Source organism: Pinus tabuliformis, chromosome 3_2 (assembly GCF_031772625.1).
Source record: "Pinus tabuliformis cultivar Carrire ecotype Pingquan chromosome 3_2, CPIR1, whole genome shotgun sequence".
Classification (NCBI taxonomy): domain Eukaryota; kingdom Viridiplantae; phylum Streptophyta; class Pinopsida; order Pinales; family Pinaceae; genus Pinus; species Pinus tabuliformis.
This window is the reverse complement of record NC_142302.1, coordinates 444,466,832-444,472,109: the sequence shown is the minus strand read 5'-3', so window position 1 is coordinate 444,472,109 and position 5,278 is coordinate 444,466,832. Positions and strand designations below refer to the sequence as shown.

Sequence of the window (5,278 nt, the reverse complement as noted above, 5' to 3'; positions counted from 1 at the left end):
TCAATGTGTTGAATGTGCTTCATAAGGCGATTATTTTAAAAAAAACAGGTATTAATTTTTAGCAATCTTAATTTACAACTTTTTTATTGATATTTTGATTAAGCCTATCATTGTTTCCTGGAAGCGCTTCTTCAAGTGAGAACAACAGCAATGGAGAATGCAACCCCATAGAACATATCTCTGAAACAAAATCTACAAAGTTTCAGGCATATCAACAACTGACTGGTTACTCGTTTGTGAATCCTCCTTTTGGTGGTGGTGATGGAAACAATAGTAGCACAATGTGTCCCACATGTCATGGAAAACACTCATTTGATGACAATGGAAACATAGAAAACGGGGAGGCGAAGGAGTGTAGTGGAAAGTAGGAAACCCATCCACAAGAGAATCAACGGAACAAGAAGTTACAACTTCAAGAAATGAAGCAGAGCAACATTGAGCAACAAACGCAAAATTCTAGTGAGGTAGATGACATCTCTAAGTAAACGGAGCAAGACGCTGATGAGCAAGAGAAGCCACACATCACTAGACATGATGGAAAACATGAGGAGAAAAATAAAGATATTCAGGAACAGAAGGGAAACAACAATGCAAAAGAGAAACAAAACCCTGATGATGGTTCTAGTAATTTTAAGGATAAACAAAATCTGGCCAGACGTTGCACTTTCTTGGATTAGCGGTGTTAATGAAGGTGTTAATCGCATAGTTGTAGAATGCATTCCTTGGCTGGATCTCTTTGTTGTTGATGTAATTGTTTCTTTTTGTTTATTATTTTGTTCCAAGGATTTGGATTGGGACATCATGTAACCGCTATGATCCCAACAGAGGAATTACCGAGGTAAATTAGTGATGGTTTATCCCTGGAAGTTGAATTGCAATGCTTATGAATTGCATCTTTACACACTGTGTTTTCACATGTAAGTGTAATTTCTTTGTTATGTTTTTCCCTTCACTCTGCAAAAATTTCTTCCTTCGTCGCCACGACTCGAAAAACAGGGCAAAAAATGTTTGTTTCAAAAGACATGAGAAATTCCAAATCCTTTGGGGTGTTGTTACAACTTGATAGGTTTTATGTTAATTTGTTCAGATGCCCCTTATTATTGGGTCAATTTATGTAAAGGTTTTCGTTGAGATGTTGTGGTGTAAAATAAAAAATAAAAAATATCCGTGTGTTTTAGATATACAATGACCCTTCTTCCAAAACTTATTATATTATTTCATGTATTTTTTTTTCAGTGGAAAAATCAAAATGTATTATATTAAGGTGATATAATATTATTTCATGTATTTATATTAATGATATCACTTATTATGTTTATTTGTGTCACTTTACTCAATTTACTCAAATATATCTGTGTTATAATTAGTTTATGGGATGTGAAGATTCTTTACACATGATTATATATATATTTTTTTATTTTTTAAAAGTTTAATGGAAAAGATAGCTATAAGTTTAATAGCCAATAGTAGAAGTCTCTTATTTATTTATGATAAATATGATCTTCTCAACCTCAAGAAATTTAACAACAAACATGATGTGTTTATATTAAAGTAACTTCTAATACGCAATTTGTCTACTACATAGAGTCCCTCCATGCAAAATGTACACCTAATTTCTAGCACGAAGACTGTTAATAAACAAAATATGCCAATGATATTCTATACTAAATCTGGAGGTCATATTAGGAGCCATATCAATTGCCAATGCATCCTTCCTAGCAATGGCAAATCATGAGCTACTGTCAAATGGTTGGTGAATGATCACTGAGCCCTTATACAATGAGCTAAACCTTTTGCAGGAGGCTGGAAATAACAATCTATGTGTGCAACTCTAATTCCCATTCCCTTCATTGTAATATACTTGTTCTTTCATCTGCAACCATTCCCTTCATTGTAATATACTTGTTCTTTCATCTGCAACCGTTGTTATGTTTATGTATGTCGCATATCGTGTTATAGCCCAATCAGCACGCATGTGGAAGCACAAGGATAGTCTCTTCTTGTAAGGTAAGAGCTTTCTTTTAGGACCTTCCAAGCAAAGCTACTAGGGATAACCTTTCATTCTTTTTCCCATTCTATATTATTTTTTTTTTGAAGGATTGGGAAGGGCGCTTTCAGCGATGTATGTATGATAAATTTTTAACATAACTATGTCATTGAAGTGCTATTTTTTAATCAAACCTCTTTATTAGTGAAGGGTTAATTTATAATTAGAACATCATTTTTGAAAAGCAAAATTTTAAACATAATGTTCCTTGACGGAAAGCATAAAAACCCAAAATGTCAAAAATTGTATGACCTACAAAAAAAATTAAGATCAGCGACAATAGTCTAAAATCTGCACTCACTGCCCAAGAGGAAAAAAAGGCGCAGTCTAACTTATAGACGAAATAGCCTCTTTCACCGGAATTCACCAAAATCCAGCAATACAATTTCAAGATTTTTTGTTGTCTAAAATAAAATTTTGAATGCATAATAGCCTATTTCACCGAAATTCACCAAAATCCAGCAATACAATTTCAAGATTTTTTGTTTTCTAAAATAAAATTTTGAATGCATAAATGTATTCAACACCCTGAAAAACCCTTAGGGCAACTCTTGGGGCACTAGAATTATGTAGATTAAACCATTTAATTTTTTTTTTTAAATCTCCATCATATTTTAATTAAAATAAACTAGAAAAATAATAATAGAAAATATCATTTCCTCTATAAATTAAACTATGCCAAAAAAAAAATCTCCACAACTGAATAACAAAGAAAAAAGTTAATACCCCTACAACCAAGAAAAATCTCCCAATAGCATGGCTCCATATTAATGTCAATGCGAAAATTATGAGGTGTAAAAATAAATGCCACCCCCGAGAGAAGCGGACATTTCAATTCCTTACTCCTAACCCGAAATTAAAACCTTCCACATGCAATAACCTTGTTCCGAAAGTAATGCAGAGCTTATAGAAACACTTCCAGACAACAGCGAATATGTAACACCATACGCTATGAACTAGACCAGAGCTACAAAGTTTTTCAAGATAAATTTTTTTGGGTAACTCACGTTTCAATTTTTCAAATTTATAGGTTTTGGAACAATTAAGTGTGGTTTATCATCCTGTTTCAATTTTTCAACTTGTCGGTAAAAAAATTGAAATGTTTGAACGATAGTGGCCTAATTTCCAGGCCACCAAAAAATACCCCTCCTCCTCTGAGAAAGAAACCACCAAACCACCAAATTCCAGGCCTAATTTCCCAATTTGGCCCAAAAAAGCACAAACATGAATGTAAAGAGAGACCATAGTACCAAAGCTAGCGGAACATGGAATTCCGGGAAGACCAAGCACTGTTGTTCTACAGATTATGACATCCTGATGCATAAGAAAACGCACAGATGTCATTTTCAAGCTGGGCATTATTTATGGACTCTACTGAAAGCATGCATATCACTCTGGAGATGGGGGACGGTTTTCTGTTTTTGTTACTTCCTCATATTTTGACAAATGGTTATGGATACCTACTATTGCCCTGAGGCCTCAGAAAGTCAAAATATGGTTATGGGTACCTACTATTGCCCTGAGGCCTTAGAAGATCTACTATATATATTACTGCTTTACTTTTTGCATTTGGTGCTCACTGTATCTCATACAATAATACTGGTTTTTCATACAATGATGTCAACCAGGTTTTTTTCTTACTGAAAAAAAGAAAATCACAATGGCAGCAGTCAGTCTGAAAAATACAAGAACTTTTGAGGAAAGATAAAATTGGGAATTGGGACCCTCCTAACATTGTACCATTTGGTTATTGACTCTAGAATCTAGATCAGTTGTTTGAAAGCATTTCCCAAATCTGTGTCAATTTCATTTGCTTTTGTCAAACACTTTACTCCTCCCTGGCCATGAAGCTTTTGGCATTCGAACCTTTCTGAATGACATTAAGGTCTGATTTAAAAGAAAATCACAATGGCAGCAGTCAGTCTGAAAAATACAAGAACTTTTGAGGAAAGATAAATTTGGGAATTGGGACCCTCCTAACATTGTACCATTTGGTTATTGACTCTAGAATCTAGATCAGTTGTTTGAAAGCATTTCCCAAATCTGTGTCAATTTCATTTGCTTTTGTCAAACACTTTACTCCTCCCTGGCCATGAAGCTTTTGGCATTCGAACCTTTCTGAATGACATTAAGGTCTGATTTAAAGTGACATAATGTAAATCGATAATATTTTTAGAGATTAGAAACAATTACTGATATTTTTGGGCAACCCCACTTCAAACCAGAAAAATTATTGGACTTGGGCGCCGGATGGGGATCGAATTTGACGGCAAATTTGCTCATCAAATTCAAAAATTTCTATGCGGAAATTCCAATTCTGGCAATATTCTGCATTAGAATGATTGAAACACTGCTTTACAGTTGCAAAAACTGTCAAGACGAGTGCTTCAGATTTGAAATTCAGCAGCGTGGAACTCCGATAAAATGGTGATAGATATTTAAAAAACTATCAAGACGCTGATAAATATAAATAAAATAAGAAAAAAATTCAGCAGCGTGGAACTCCGATAAAATGGTGATAGATATTTAAAAAACTATCAAGACGCTGATAAATATAAATAAAATAAGAAATTCACAGATACAAAAGGCCATTTAATCGACTCCGCTGGGGATCGAACCCAGAATCTCTGGTTTCGTAGACCAGCGCCTTATCCATTGGGCCACGGAGTCCTCGTTGGAAGGTAAGAGCTTCATCTCCTATAGTACGCGATCTATTGAAACTCAGTAACAGCTATCATGCATCTTCATTTCATCCGTTATATTAGTTATTGGTCAGCCCTGTCAACGTCATCCTGGGGCCGGAGGAAAAACCTTGTAGATCAAACTTAAGCGTAGTTTAAAGAGCTTAAAATTAGCTGGAAAAGTAATGGAAATTCTCGCAATATTATGACAAAATTCGGTAGAGATTTTTGAAAAGTTGGGTTACAGTGGTCAAATTTCAAGATTTTGGATGCGCAGGGGTTCTCAGTGGTGCTGAATTCATTTTCATCATCAAAAAAGGGATTCAAACATTCTAGCACTCTGATTTTTTGAAGAAAAAAAAATTTATTGGGTTCCGGCAAGAATTTTGTCATCCGGGAATTTGTGACGTCTGTAAACAACGCCTTAAACTTAAGACAGCATTCAAGTACTCTACAGTGTCGTATTTAATATTGGCAAGGTTTTAAGTACTCAACGCAACATTAAATACTTGCAGAGTTTAAGGTCTTGAAATGCAATTTAAGAGAAATC

At 34.6% G+C, this 5,278-nt stretch overlaps 1 non-coding gene across 1 annotated transcript; it reads right to left on the bottom strand.

The window, feature by feature from the left end:
• Positions 1–4,644: 4,644 nt before the first annotated feature.
• Positions 4,645–4,717, bottom strand: TRNAR-ACG (transfer RNA arginine (anticodon ACG)). Its single transcript has one exon. It is a non-coding gene; the product is annotated as a tRNA-Arg (tRNA).
• Between the last annotated feature and the right edge of the window lie 561 nt (positions 4,718–5,278).